Consider the following 15,540-nt stretch of genomic DNA (forward strand, 5'->3'; position numbering starts at 1 on the left):
AGGAGTTTAACCAGAACCTCTCCAAAAACCTCTCCATCCCAGGCAGGGATGACAAGTGGGCTGCATGGCAGACACAGAACTTGAGAGAAAACGGCATCTTAAATACCACAGAGACTGTCTGGAAATCTGCAGTCCCCTAAGCGGTTTGCGCTCAGCCCCCCGCCGAGGTGCCTTGGGCTGCCCTTTAACGGGTTTCTCAGAAGGGCTGACGCATCCTTTCCCTGCCCGCTGGAAGCCACCACAGGGCGCAGGCAGCAGGTTCTGAAGAGCGGTCCTTCTCCTAAGAGATCAAGGGCACCCCCCTCTCTGAATGCACAGGCAGAGGAGGGGGGGCACCCAAGTGCGGGTGCACAGAAGCTCGCCGACCTCCCGCGGAGACCACAGCTCCCTCCACCTGAGCCGGAAGCTCACTTTTGCCTCAGAGTCACCCACGTAGAAAACACTGGGCTGTTCTTAATGGGCAGCTGTCATTCATCCTACCCTTCCCTGAAAGTAACTTCCATATGACTTGAGGAGAGTCACTGGCTTTGGGGTGTCCCCAGATGCCCTTCGCCCCATCACCTGCTAACCAAGAGGGCTGGCGGTGAGTCTTGAAAAGTCACATGATCTGACCTCAGGTTACGTCCCTTATCAAAAGGCAACAGGGACTCCTTCTCCATGGGTCTAGGAGGGTCCGCTCTGGGTGGCTGTTAGTATTCAAGAACCGCTAGCTGTCTTTCTCCAGCTGTGTTCCAGTCCTATTGGCAAGGCTGTTAGTATGTTAACCCCGGGGACGCCTGGGTCTAAGTTTTAGTCATTGCTCTCTTCTGTCGTACACTATTTATAAAGTGATCTAAACACTGGTTTTCTTTCTTCTCCTGCAAACAGTAGAGTTCTCGGTTTCTTTGAAAGAAAAAAAAAAAAAAGAGATCAGAGAGGAACAGAGAAGAGGGGAGAGGAGAAGGTTTTCTTCCAGCAAAAGTAATCTCATAACCACATTGCAGAAAATGCATAAAAGAGAAAGGAAAAGAAATTTATCCACATTCATAGCCCCCTGCCACAACCTCGGATGCCGTTTTGGTGTGTATTTCCTTCCAAACTTTTTCCCTACAAATGACTGCTTTTCTCAGTTTCCTCCCAGCCTCCTGCGCCCTCTTTTGAGGGGCTACAGCATGACCGATTCAAGTATTTGATCAATTTCAGATGCTTAGGTTACCTCCAATTTGTTACTGTCAAAGGCGCTGAGCTGACCATCTTTGTGCAACATTCTGTCCGTACTTGGAATTGTTCCTTTATGATATCTTGCCAGAAGTAGGTTCACCGGATCAAAGGTTACAAGTATCTTCATGACTCTTAACATAAATTCCATAGTTTCCCAGAAGGGTCTTTGTAGGACCCAGTTGGCCACAAGACCTACAAAGACCCAGTTGGCCACGAGAAAAAAGACACAGGTTCCTTCCTGGGGCTGGGGACACCTCTCCTAGGCATCATGGGGTGCGGATAGGGGCACCTGCTGGGTTTTCTCTGCCTTGAGCTCTTATGGAACATTCCAGTCTATGCACATCAGCACAGGCAATCTCAGGGGCTTTTCAACTCCCCCTTGTTGAATGGGAGCTCCATAACACATACAAGAACAAGCTCCAAAGTGGAATCAAATACCCTCTCCCTCCTGCCCCAACAGCTACTTAATATGATGGAGAACAAAAGATCAGGTTCCTTCTCTTTCGGTTTTAAGTGTCCAAGGTCTGGAGACAAAGATCAATTTGCCTGAGAGAGGCATTTTCCAACCACATTCCTGGTCATGAGGGGAGGTGCTGGCAGAAGAGGGGGTGGGGACACTCCAAAGGTCATACCTTCTTTATTCCTCATTTACTTCTGCAAGCAAGAGGTCTAGGGGAAAGTCACAAGTATGCAAATGTCGTTTTTCTACACTTCCCCTGCATTTCACCACTGAAACTTTGAGAAACGCTGCTTGGGAAAGAGAAGGTCCCACTTGGAGGCAGGGCTTCAGGGAGCGGGGTCATCTCCCAAGGCTGGGGTCCCTCATGGATGCAGGAGCCCTTTCAGATCAACTCCAGATTGGGGCATCCAACCACATCCTGGAGATGTGTGGGATCAATGGCAGTCAAAGGTCCTAAATCTAGGGGCTGCTGTGACCAGGGATGTTGCCTTTATTTAGAAAAAAAAAAAAAAAAAAAGAGTCAGGCCTCACTAGGGCCAAAGAGACTGCCTCCGTCGTGTCCACTGGGTCCGACACACAGGACAGCTGGACACACAAAAAAATTCTCTCCAAAGTTAATTACATTCAAGCAGGAGAGACCCCTAGAATAATCACACATACATATATGTAATATATATAGCCCACAATTGGGTCAGGACAACGGCACGTTCTGAGGAGGTCCCCCATCTAGCACAACATAAATGGAACGGTATATCACGTGCTAATTTAGCTCAGCCATATTCAACTCTACTCAAAGGGCCAAACGCTTTATTTTTATTTTAAGGAGTTTAAATAACATAAAAGCATATTTTGCCTGTGGTATTTAATTTGTATTTGTTTTATTTTTGGATACTGTACTTGATGGTACATCATACACTACTGTGCATGCGAAACATTTCCTGCAACATGTTACTGCACAGCATCACGTACACAAAAGCACCGTATGCAAACAATCCCTCAGGGCCAATTTAGGAGACTGTCTGAGATCGTTTTTACCAGGCTTCATGCCTCATTTTCATCAGGACTTCCGAAAGTCACGATTAAGACAACTCTGCTGTGTTAAGGTTTGCCCTCCTTGGGTGCTCGAGGGATGTGCTGTGAGGTAGTAGCAGAAAATCAGTCTCCGATCACAACAGGAAACCAGGCCTCCCAGGCTGGAGAACGCCTGGGGGGGAGGGGGGGAGGGCCCCTGACTTTATAACCAACCTGCCAAGGACGGGCTGTCTGGGCATGAAAACTTGTCCTCGCGTTGGGCCCTGAGCTGCCTGTACAGCCCTTAGCAAGCTTTCACCTCCCTGGCCTGCTCCCTCCTTCTTTCTAAGAGTGACCTAGATGATTCCCAAACTCCTGTGTGACTCTGGGCAACTCACCTCACCTCTCTGGGCCTCCTCTGGCTGTCGGAACAGGCTCCCACCTTGGAGGAAGATCAGCGCTGCCCAAGTGGGATTCCGAGAGAGAGCTGCCCCGTGTTGAGATGTTGACCTCCTCTGCACTTTGGGCAGATGGGCCCTGCGGTCAGTCACCTCCAGCTGTGAGATGTTTCCCCTTTTCCTACCCACCACCCGACCCACACCTTACAAATCCTGTTTCCTAGGTGAGCCATGGCCTGAAAAGGTCTGGGAAGGATGGGACTAAGGTGGTCTTCGACGTCCTTTCCATCTGAACACCAGCCACTCCATCCCCAGCACCCCCGGAGTTGGAAATAGATCGTTACAGGGGTAGGAGATTACAGGACCTGGGGGTTCTCACACTGGGTCTGCACCAGAATCACCGGAGAGGGCTTGTTCAGAATGTAGATTCTTGGCCCTCCCACCCTGGAAGCTTAAGTACACCAGATTATGTCAGATGGAAGAATACTGGGGAAGAGGGAACACATGCGTAGAATGTTCTGGCAAGTTCACATACTGAAAGTAGATGGGAGGAACAAGCAGAGGCATTTAATACTGTGTCCACTTACTTTCTCAAGGCTACAACGACCGCTGTCCAAACACTGAGATTTCCCTTTCAATTCAACCCCCCTGACACACGAACCCACAGAACCCATATCCCCCCCCCCGGCAAATCTTTCTCTTGTGGGGGTGCCTGCAGACCATGCGATGCGCTGCAAATCCCAACACCAAATGCATCAAGAGGGGTATTAATAGCGTGAGTCAGTTTCACACTGAATTTACCAAAAAACCTCAAGACTCAAATTAGCCCAAGTCCTCCATCTCCTTGCAAGAGTGCTTTATAAATCTGACCTTCCTTGGCTGGCTGTTCACAGCAGGTGGTTCTGGTGACACTGGTGGCCGAGATGCCTACCATGAACACCCCCCCCCCCCGCCCCGACCTTAGAAACCCACCCCCTTCCAGCAGCATCGAGCAGCAGCAGAAACTACTCAGGTACACCGCTCACTTTACAGATATGGGGAGTTATGTTCAAGGTTCACCTGAAAGGGGCAGTCAAAACAGCAGGTGGGAGCTGAAGCTGGTGAGGCAGCTTTTAATTCTAGCTCTGCTCTCCATCAGCCTCTGAGTTTTCTGTCTCCTCATCTGTCAGATGGGGATAACATGACCTGCCTCGCGGAGTTCCCACGAACATAAGAAATAAAACACGCAAGGGCGCCTGGGTGGCTCAGTCTCAGTCGGTTGAACGTCCGACTTCGGCTCAGGTCATGATCTCACGGTTTGTGGGTTCGAGCCCCGCGTCGGGCTCTGTGCTGACAGCTCGGAACCTGGAGCCTGTTTCAGATTCTGTGTCTCCCTCTCTCTCTGACCCTCCCCCATTCATGCTCTGTCTCTCTCTGTCTCAAAAATAAATAAACATTAAAAAAAAAAAAAAAAAGAAATAAAACACGCAGACACACATCGTCCACGCTCAACAGGGAAAGTGGTTATTGTTTCAAAACAAAACAAAACAAAATCACAAAAGCCACAACATGCTCACGGGAGCCGTGTGATTCGGGAGGCCTCTGCCTGGGCCATAAATGCCTGCACAAAGGGTTGGAAATGCTGCCTCAGTCCCCTTTCCTGCCCTGCTCAATCAGCCCGCTGCTCTGTCCTCTCTGGCGTCAAGTGACTGCCCCTGCTCTCCTGTCCCCAAATCTAGCCAGAGAGCTTCTCCAGTTCCTGGGTGACAAGGACGGGCCTCAGGGGGGGGCTGGGCGTGGGTTAGCCCAAGGAAACAAAGCCTTCCTTCTCAAGCCACACAGGCCCTTAGAGACTTGAGTGGGTGGTAGTGGGGACACACAGTGTGTATTCCCCACCTGGACCCATCACAGGGCCTAGCACACAGTAGGCGTTCACTTAATGATAGTCCCTGAATGGGAGGATGGACGTGGTTCCTCCATTATGAACTGAACGCTTGACAGCAACCAAGGTGTGCTCAGAAAGGACTGGAAAACCTCACTCTACTTTCATTCACAAGCCCGTGTGATCTTGTGCACACTGGCTGGCCTCTGATGCCTCGGGGACTCGGGGCAATACACAAAACTAGAGTTCAGGGGAGCAGGGCAGACATTTTAGGATGTTATTGGCCGAGTTTCACTTCCACATTGTCTTCTGCATTTTACTTCAGCTCTGGTTTTGAGCAAAGCTGGGGCTGGTGCAGAGACTGGCAGGGAAGGCCTCCCTGAGTCTGCAGGCTCCTCTCCCCGAGTCCCAGCCCCGGAGGCTGTGCAGACAGCGGACTTGCATCATGGAGCACCTCTCAGACATCGGGCCCTGAGCCAGGCACAGTCAGACATTTTCTGATGTAAGAGCCACAACAAGCTGTGAAACAGGCACTGTGATGCCAGACGAGGCTGTGCGATCTGAAAGACTCCACAGCTAGGGAGCCGGCTGTGAACGGAGATGTACCTGGCCCCCGGTGCACAGTCCTTCACCCTGCCAGCGCCCCCTGCCAAAGAAGACCCCCAGAGGGGCCAACCACGGCGTCTGGTTTTGCATGAAGCCACCCCAGCAGTCTGCAGGTGTCTTAAAGAAACACCTGCCCCCCCCATCAAATTCATACCCCCCATCTCCTCCAAGGGCATGGCCCTGGACGGAAGCCTGCACTGGACAAATCAGTGCTCACTCACCTGGGGCTACGTCCCGCGGGAGGTGGACCTACAGGGAGTGTTTCTGGGGAGGGGCTGGCTAGCAACTTTCACGCACCTGATACCGTTTAGTCCCCCAAGTCACCCGGGATGCCGCGACACCGGGCGCTGCTAGCCCAGCCTCATCCGGGACCAGGACCGTTCTGGCTCAGCAAGGTGAGGGTCTGGCCCAAGGTCACGCGGCCGCTGGGCAGGGGCTCCTCCGGCTCCACAGTGCGGCAGCGTCTGCTGAGAAGGCACTGGGTTTACGTCCCAAAGAGCTCCAAGTGGCCAGACAGAGCCGGTCACGGGAGGATCTCTGAAGCAGACAAGCAAAGTTGCTTGCTGCCCAAGTGCCCTCCTGTCCTTGACTCCTCTGTGTGAATGCTCCCCACTGTACTCCCCAAATCTGAGGGTGCTGGCAGGGGAAGGGCAAGTGGGCCATCGGCCTCTGACGGAGCCTGAATTCAACCTTGTCGCTTTTCCTGCGTTGGGCTTAGTCCCCTGTGGCAGAAAGGTCACCAGCACCGGTACCGCTGAGCTGGGGCAGGACGTCCAGCCGGCACCATCCCCTGGGCTGGGGCTGCCCTGAGCTGAGGTCGGCCCCCAGGTACCACGCAGCCACGTGAAGGGGCCTGGCTAAGACCCGGGTTCCAGGCCTGATTTGGTCTCTTGGGCAAGATGCTTCCCCTTCTGGGTTCCAGTTCCCTCGTGTGTTAAATTAAGACTACTGGACGCCTAAAACCCGACCCTCTGAGCATGAACTTCCTGCTCGATCCTTGCAGCCCACAACCACGTGTGAAGGCCTGTTGTGCTCACAAAGCTGCCCTCCCCACCTCAACTGTTCAGAGGGTCCAGGCCTCGTGGGGCTTGTTCGGTGCCTCCTGGGCCTGCCCAGCCCTCTGTGTTGTCACTGTCATCTGTTCTAGGCCTCCGTCTTTTTAATTGTGTGTATCATGGGCCTGGCTGCCTCTTCCACTGCCGAGCTGCCCCACGCCACTCAGTGTCACGTTCAGATTCACATCTACGAGCTCCGGGTCCTGAATGAACGACGGGAGTGGGGGCTTCCACATTCTCCCTACTCCAAGTGCGGTCCCCGGACCAGAATCTTTGCCCACCCCCACCTCTGACTCAGAATCTGCAGAGAAACCTCCAAGTGATTTGAGGGAGCACTCCAGTTTGGGAAGCCCTGTTCCAAGATGCTCCTCGGCTCTCACGTGCCCCTACTCCCACATCCCTCACATTGACCACCTAGAAGCCTTCCAACTTATGGGCCTTAGCAGGACTCACTAAAACGCAGCCCATCGCTAACCAAAAAAAGATGTGTCTTTAGGAACCTTCTAGAAGCTTGCCACTGACTCCCACAGGCAGGATCTGAAATGTGCAGGCCCCAGGGCGATTCCTGACATGTGTTATCCACTGGTCGCCCGAGTCTCAAGTACCTCTCAAAAATGTTGAGGTCCCTTCCCCTTGGTTCTGTGGATTTGGCTACCCTCAACGTCCCCACCCATCAGTCCCTATAAATGGGTGACAACCCCACTGCCAACATCCCACAGTAGAGACAAACGGACTGGCGGCCCTTCCCGTCCCTCATGGCCCTGTGTCCACGGTCAGAAGATGCTCTGCCCTCATTTTCTACTCTTGACACTTACTTGACTTGGGAAGAAAAGAAACTTCTCCAAAACACATTTCCAGTTTTTTCATAAACCCTGCAATTCCTCTAATGGTTTCAGATTATCTTAAATATTTATTAAAATCACTCTCAGCCACACTTCTTTAAACAGATCTCCTCATTGACTTCGATTATTTATATATTTATGAACATGATGTCTCCTTCCCTCAGAGCAGATGGCAACTAGTAAGTAAGTCTTCGAAAAGAAAAAAAAAAAAAAATCAATGGGACAGAACGTAAATTCAACGACTCCCCAGTTTACTCTTCTTGACAAGCTCCGGTATGATTATCTCTTCATTCAGCGGAAGCACCGTATGAAAGCCAGTCAACGGCTGGTTCGGGAAGGCATGGCGCCTTGAACTGGAATCTAAGAAGAAGCCTCCAGCCAACGGCTCAATTACCAGTGGGAACCAGAGCCTGGTTAGGAGAGGGATAGGACAACGGGACGGGGGTGGGGATGGAAAGAACCGGGGTAGGGGGAAAGGAAGGGACATTGGCAGAGCACATCCTATGAGCCAGGCAATGTGCTGGAAGGTTCTCCTTGATCTCCACAACAACCCTTCCAGGCGGTGTACCACTCCTCATTTGAAAGTTGAAGAAGGCCCAGAGAGAGAGGATAAATCTTGCCCAAGGTCACAGAGCTGGTAAGCAGCAGAACCAGGATGCGAACCCAGGCAGTCTGAGCCCTAAAGCCATACCCACAACCCGCCTCTACAAGTAGAAAAGCATAACAGGACAAATATCATGGCCCTTAACCTCATGCATCCTTGGCTAAGTTCCTACCTTTCTTTCAACCTGGTGAGGCCACTCACCCCTTTTCAGGCCATCAAAGACTTAACTCCTAAGCAACAGGGGCTTTGTCCTTCTGAGAATCTGGGGGACTCCGGGGTTGATGGAAAGCTGGAAGGAGTTCATGGGAAGGTTATGAGATAAGAAGTGAATGTCATGAACACGTAAAGAGTTAACTTCATGAGAGGGGAAAAAGACCTTTGCCCTCAGAAATGGATGAAAAACATGATCTTTTATTTTTAAGTTTATTTATTTATTTTTGAGAGAGAGCGAGTGGGAAAGGGGCATGAAGAGACACAGGGAGAGAGGGGGAAAGGGGGAAGGAGGGAGGGAGGGAGGGAGGGAGGGAGGGAGGGAGGGAGGGAGGGAGAGAGAGAGCGAGAGAGAGAGAGAGAGAGAGAGAGACTATCCCAAGCAAGCTCCGCACTGTCAGCCAGACTCAGGGCTCAAATTCACAAACTGTGAGATCATGACCTGAGCTGAAATCAAGAGTCAGATGCTTAATCAGCTGAACTGCCCAGGCACCCCCCAAAAACATGATCTTTTTATTTTTTTTTACACTTGTTTATTTTTGAGAGACAGAGAGAAACCGAGCAGAAGCAGGGGAGGAGCAGAAAGAGAGGGAGACACAGAATCCGAAGAGGGCTCCAGGCTCCGAGCTGTCGGCACAGAGCCCGACGTGGGGCTCGAACCCACAAACCGTGAGATCATGACCTGAGCCGAAGTCAGATGCTTAACTGACTGAGCCACCCAGGCGCCCCAAAACATGATCTTGATGATGCTTTCTCATAGAGCTTTTATCAACTGTCCCAGACAGGGAAGGAGAGAATGAATAAAATCAGCCGGTTCCCCTCCTCGCCTCAATATACTAGTCTAGAGAAGCTCCAAGTCAGGTTAAAACAGAGAGGTGGGTCTGGCCTTTGAGAAGCTCATCCTGCAGCTCAGGAAAGGCTGAATGTCACCACTGATGAGGACCGCCATTTATCAGGGGTCTCAGCTAAGGGCGCCCCACTCCTGCACGAGCAAAGCAACCCCACGCTAAATGGTCCCATTTTACAAATGAGAACACTGAGGCTCTGAAACGTGGTGACATGCCCATGGGCAGTAAGTGGCAAAAGTGGAGGTGTGGATTTGGGTCTCGCTCTCTTACTCAGGCACCTGGGAGGTGAAGCAGGTAGAGCGGAGGTGATTTTGCCTGGTCACAGATGCGGAAAAGATGGTTCCAGGAGTGCAGCGACCTCTCGAAGGCTGCCCGGCCAGCGCGTAGAGAAAGTGGACCCATCTAAAATCTGATGTGTCACTGACACAACACTGCCTCCACAGTGCTCACTGGAAGATGGTTTCACCGAAGACGGCCAAGTCCCAGCCTGCTGAAGCCACAGGACAGAGGTCTCTTCAAACAAGGAGGGGACAGCAATGCTGAGCGTGAGGCCACAATCTCTTGGCCCTGGCGTCCCTCAAGAGTCCCTCCTGTCATGGTCTCTGGATCCTGAGGTAAGCTGTCAGAGGCTGGGATTCCAGAATGGGGAATCAAGAACTGCCAGAGAACAATCTCAAGGTCACCTACAGGCCAGTACACTGACCTTGAGGTGGAGACAGAATGTACCTCCATAAAGAGCCAAAGAGAAACCATCTCTCTTTTGTTCGTCTGTCACAAAACATGTACCGTGTACCCAAGCATATGCCAGACAGCCTGCCAGGTGCCAAGGGAAACACAAAGGCCATTCAGAAGGGAGCCGAGCCCACAGGAAAGAGCGAGAGCGCGTTCCAGATGGAAGGCGGGTGAGGATCCTGAATCCACCACTTACTAAGGGTCTGAGACCAAGTCCTGCACTCTCTCTAGGTCTTGTAAAGTAAGAATAAAACCTCTGCTTCACAGGTAACCGTGAACCACTCCACGACTTAAAAATGAATCTGCAGGTGTTCAAACCACAGCTGGCTGCTGCATAAAGGCACCTGCTCTTGCCTGTCACAATAGTAGCACTCAGGCTCACCTCCTGCCCTCCAGATGTGGGGAAAAAAAAAAAACACACACACACACACAGGATGCTAAGAGAGGTGCTCAGAAGCCTTTGGGAGCTGAGAAAGGAGAAGGGACAGCGAAAACAAAATTACTTTAAAAACCTCCCAAAGTGCAGAAACCCATAGTGGCCCTTTATCTGATGGCCATCTCCAAGTACCCCTGCGTATTAACCTCACCCTGGCCTCCTTCATCACACACACTGCCCTTCCCCATGCCAACAGTCTGGGCAAAATCCGGAAAATGCACATTCCAACGTGCCTCCCCAAGGAAGAAAACTCAGGCCCGCTGACCACTCCTGCATGCCCCACCAAGGGAGAAAAACCACCTCTCGCCAGCTTCCTCCCCGTTTACAGGAACCCCCAAGCCTGGGAAAACAGCCCAGCTGTTAGCCCTGGACACCCCCTGGTCGGACAGTCATCTGGTGGTGGCAATCAAAAAGATGCTTTTCATTTCCACAGAATGCACTCTTCCAAGGATAGGAGAGGCTCAAAATCAGAGTTTAAGCTCCTTTTCACAAGGAATCAATATTTCCACGAGATAATCCTCCTGGGGAGGGGATGGATTACTGAGATCCCAGGTGGCAAAACGTGGCTCTCTGGGGATTGTGGGATGGATGTTACAGGGCAAGGAAGCCAAAACGTAGACCCACACCCACTCACTTCTCAAAATTCACGGATCCAGCTCTTCCCTTCACAAACATCTACCCAGAGCGTCCCAGGTGCCCAGGGACCCCTTCCAGGCAGAGGGGGATGCAGAAATTAGAGGCCAGATGACTGACAATGAGACTTTCCATTACTGCGCCCCCTCCAGGCCAGGAAGTCCACGCTCACTTTCTCTAGGCCCTCCTCAAAGCACCCATTTTACAGACAGACATCTAAGACCGGAGAGGGTGAGCGATTTGCCCAAGGTCACACAGCTAGTGAGGCTGCAGGGCCAGGAATTTAGCATAGGTGCAAAGTCCACGTGACACTCCCCAGCGGATCCTCCTTCCCGCTGAACCCCCCCTCCCCCCACCGGCTCCATTTCTTGCAGCTGGGTGGGAATCAAATGCGACCCCCCCCCCCCCCCACGCAGGGTTCCAGCTGGGGAAGCGGGGGTCGAAGTCCCCGGTTCCTTCTCCCTCCCACCCTCAACAGGGGACGCACCGGTTCGAGACCCACTGTGTGTGAACACAGACCCAGGAAAAGCCCTGCAGGCTGCAAGGGCACCCACCCGGTAACACTGAACTTCCATTAAAAAAAAAAAAAAAAAAAAAGATGATGAAAAGATAAAGAGCAAAGAGGAAGTGCTCTTTAAACACAGGCGGGTGGTTACCCCAGGAGGAAGTCTTGAGGCCAATGGAGATTTTGCTCACCCCCTCCAGTTCCTCTCTTCGAAGCGCCTGGCCTTCCAGCCCCCAAGCAAGTTGGCGCGGGCTGCGCTGCGCCGGGGCCAGACCCCGCGCCCTCACCTGGCGCGCAGGAGGGGTCTTGGGGGGCAGCCACCCCGAGCGCCCCCTCCCTCCCCGCGCGGGGCCCCGCCGCGCGCTCCCCGCAGCCGGGTGGACCCGGGCGGCGGCCCCGCGGCGTGCGCTCCCCCCCCCCCACCTCGCCCTCCCGCCCCCGGCGCGTCCTCTGGGCCCCCCGCGCCGCCCCCACCCCTGCGGCGCCCCCTCTCCCGCCGCCGCGGCGCCCGGCCCGCACCCCCGTCCCCGCACCCACCGCGCGCGCCCCGCGCCCGCACCCGCACCCGCACCCGCACCCGCGCCGGGCGCAGGCGGCTCCGGGGGCGCGCGGGAGAGCCGGGCGGCCCGGGCGGCGGCGCGGCGGGGCCCCGGGCACGTACCTGGCGGCCGGGCGAGCGGCGAGGGGAGCGCGGCCGCGGGCGCTGGAGCGCAGGAGCCTCGGAGCCTCGGGTGCCGCCGCCGCCGCCGTTTCCGGGTTGGCCGGTCTCACGTCACCGCCACAGGTTCGCGAGCGGCCCCCGCCGCGGCGGCAGCAGCAGCAGCAGCAGCAGCGGCGGCCCGGGCGAGTGCCAGGCGAGAAATAACTATAAAAGGAAGAGACGTCTCGAGGAGGAAGAGGAAACGCTGTTTACCTTCGAGAAGCCGAGCCGCCGGCGCTCGCACAAAAGGAGGACGCTAGCCGACGCCGCCTCCCCCCGCGCCCCGTCCCCGCCGCATCGCGGGGCCCGGCGTCAGCGCGCGCGGCGCCCCGGGACCGCCCCGCGCCGGCCCCCACCCCAAAACCCGCGGTGGGGGCGGGGGCCGGGGTGGGGGTGGGGGGCCCGCGGCGGGGTGACCTTGGGCAAGTCACAGCGGGCGGGCGAGCCGCTGCGCGGGGCGCGCTGGCGGGGGGTGGGGGTGGGGGGCTCGACGCCCCGCTGACCCAGACGTGGAAACCCCAAGCCCCCGGAGGCGCAGGGCTGGCCCAAGGTCACGGCCTGTCGGGCAGGGTTCGGGCTCCAGCGCCAGCCTCCCGACCTTGAGGCCAGCCGGGTTCCTGCCCCCTGGGTCCGCTCCCCCCGCCCCTGTGCTTGGGAATGATGCCAATCCCGCCCGGCCCACCTCGCAGCGGGGTCGGTGACAGCGTGTGCGTTCAAGACATTAGGCCTCCAACAGATACTTACTGAGGGCCTACTAAGTGCCAGGGCCTACTAAGTGCCAGGACTGTTCTAGGCCCTGGGGACACAACTGGGAACCCGGACAAAATTCCGGCCTGGGATGCAAGGGGACAGACAACAAGCAAATATCTGATGTGTCTGGAGGTGCCAGGTGCTATGAGGAAAAATAAAGCAGGATCAGGGGAGGGACTCGGGTGCCTGTGCCACCATGAGTAGCTGGCTCTCCAAGGACTTTTAGTATAGGAATTCCCAGAAAGCTCCTGTCTGTAATTCCAGCGTCGGATCTTACGGAGGCCCCATCTTTCCCCTCCTCTGTAATGGCAGTGAAGGCATTTTTCTCCGTGTAACAACACAACACGCATGGGGAACGGACAGTCTTCTTCCCTCTGCCTTGCTCCTCCCGCCCTCAAGCCCATCCTATCATTGTCTTGAAATTCTGCCACATTTCTCAGGAATATAGACAGTGTTCTTTAAAGTATCTTTGCACTGACCTCTAGCAGGGCATCAAGAGTTACATCAAAATCCTTCACTGTCTTTCCACCCTCCACCTCCAGATATCCTGGATGTGTTTTTGGGGGCTGGGATGTGCCCAAATAATATCAGGTGTTGACTTACCTGATTATAACCCGTTGGTTTCTTCTACAAAGAGGTCTGAACCCTTTCCCTTACCCAGGCCCAGTGCTGGGGGTGGGGGTGGGGGGCGGTGAGAAGATCTGATTCCAACAGGACTTGCAAGGGACTCCTGGCCCTGGATCTGCAGGAAAGCAGCCCAGACGACCCAGTATGGAGGAGACTGAGGGGGAAGGGTGTTTGTTCAACTTGGAAGGGAGGGAGCCACAGAGAGGGCAGAAGGAGATCATAAAACTCTTCCTAGAAGTTCTGAGAGGCATTTAGGCCAAGTGAAAAAGAAGCACCCGGAACCTTGCCTGAGCATCAGTGCCCTCGTCTCTAAAGAAAGGCAGTGAAGCCCACCTTGCCGTGGTGGAGCAGAGGGGACACAGCTGGGTCCTGAACTAGCAACTTGAGAAGCCAAGGGGTTGGAATCAGAGCTGAGCTGAGTCAGTTTCTTTCTTGGCCACTTACGAAGCGGGCATTAATAATTCCGAACATTTTTGAAGTTCTAACCAGTTGCCAAACGCCGTGCCCATCTAATTTAATTCTCAGAACAGCCCCACGAGGCAGGTTCATCATGCTCAGTGTTACGCAAGATACTGGAGCTGGGAGACAGATGGAATTCGCCCAAGGTCAGACTAATTAGATAGCAGTGGAGCTGGGCATGAACCCAGATTGTCTGGCTCCAAAGCCCAGCTCTTCACCCTGACCCTCAGTTTGCTCATTTGTTAAGTGGGATTGACAATGACAGCTTCATGAGTTGGGGAGGGGGATTTAAGTGAAACAGCACATGTGTAGAACCCAGCACATTAGTAAGACCCAGGAGAACAGTATCAGCATTGTCATAATTATCACAATGATGATGAAAGGCATAGGGGTAAAGAATTTTCTGGCATGCTTCGGAACTTCAAACGGTTTGGAGTGAATGTAACATAGGGTGTAGTGTGGGGCGTCAGGAGGCAGGGAGGAATAAGTGAAGGTGTCCACGGAATTCAGAGATGTCTAAAATGAGGAGTCCGACTCATGTGTGTCTCCACTCACTGAATACAGCAAGGCTAAGAGGATGATTCTGGCCTTTGATCTTGCTCATCGGTCAGGTCCTGACAGATGTGACAAATTCAAGCAGATGGAAACCTGGGGATAAAAACCTATGTCATGTGAGGACACACTGAAGAAGGCTATGACCCAGAGAGTGGGCCCTCCCTCACCAGTCACCAAATCCGCTGGGGGCCTTGGGGTCTGTTTCACAAGGGCACTAATCCCATTGATGAAGTCTCCACTCTCACGAGCGAGTGAGCGAGCGAGCGAATCACTCCCAGAGGCCCCACCTCCCAACACCATCACGTTGGGGATTAGGTTTCAACCTATGTGTTGTGGGGAAACACCAGCAGTCGGCCCATAATATTTGGTGTCCTGAAAAGGGCACTGATTTTGGAGTCAGGAAGGCCTGCCTGCAATTTCCAGCTGTGCAGCTTTGGGCAAGTCAATTAGCTTCCGACTCCTTGAATTTCCTCATCTGTAAAATGGGAATAAGAACATTATCTTCTGTTTGAGAAATGTGCATGAGATCATGAATTTGTAATGCTTTCTCGGCTCTAAAACAGCAGGCACATTTTGCTCGCAACCTCAGTATCCTATTCTCCCATAGCACGTGCTATCCACACATCCTTCGAGCAAAATAGCTGGCTCCTTCCATCATATATGCAAAAGCCCGTCAAAAGGGTGCATTTCCCGGGGTGCCTGGGTGGCTCAGTCGCTTGAGCATCTGACTCTTGATTTCATCTCAGGTAGTGATCTTACCGTTCGTGAGTTGCATTGGGCTCTGTGCTGACAGTGCGGAGTCTGCTTGGGGCTCTCTCTCCCTCTCTCTCTCTCTCTATCTGCCCCTTCCCCATGCTCGCTCGCTCTCTCTCTCAAAATAAATAAAATTTTAAAAAGCATCATTTTTTTTTTTTTTTAATATGTATCTCCCCACCGAGCATCTGGTTTTTCACAAGAGTAAAAGCTATTGCGTGTGGAAAGTAACAGAAAGTGAAAGGAGACACGGGAACCCTGTTCTTGTCCTGCTGGTTAGTATTTTGTAATCGAG

The 15,540-nt window shown here is 53.6% G+C and overlaps 1 protein-coding gene across 6 annotated transcripts in view; it reads right to left on the reverse strand.

The window, feature by feature from the left end:
- The window catches only part of CYRIB (CYFIP related Rac1 interactor B), a 147,436-nt gene extending 135,036 nt beyond the window's left edge, over nucleotides 1–12,400 (reverse strand). For 2 of the 6 annotated variants that reach the window (XM_060611323.2, XM_060611331.2), the window contains exon 1: nucleotides 12,063–12,289. The gene's annotated coding sequence lies outside the window, so the exon portion shown is untranslated. Of the gene's footprint in view, nucleotides 1–12,062; nucleotides 12,290–12,314 lie in introns of those variants that run through there. The other 4 variants (XM_060611322.2, XM_060611324.2, XM_060611330.3 and 1 more) reach the window with 3 other exon arrangements.
- Nucleotides 12,401–15,540: the final 3,140 nt, after the last annotated feature.

The sequence above is a fragment of the Panthera onca genome, chromosome F2, assembly GCF_046562875.1.
Source record: "Panthera onca isolate mPanOnc1 chromosome F2, mPanOnc1 haplotype 2, whole genome shotgun sequence".
Taxonomy (NCBI): domain Eukaryota; kingdom Metazoa; phylum Chordata; class Mammalia; order Carnivora; family Felidae; genus Panthera; species Panthera onca.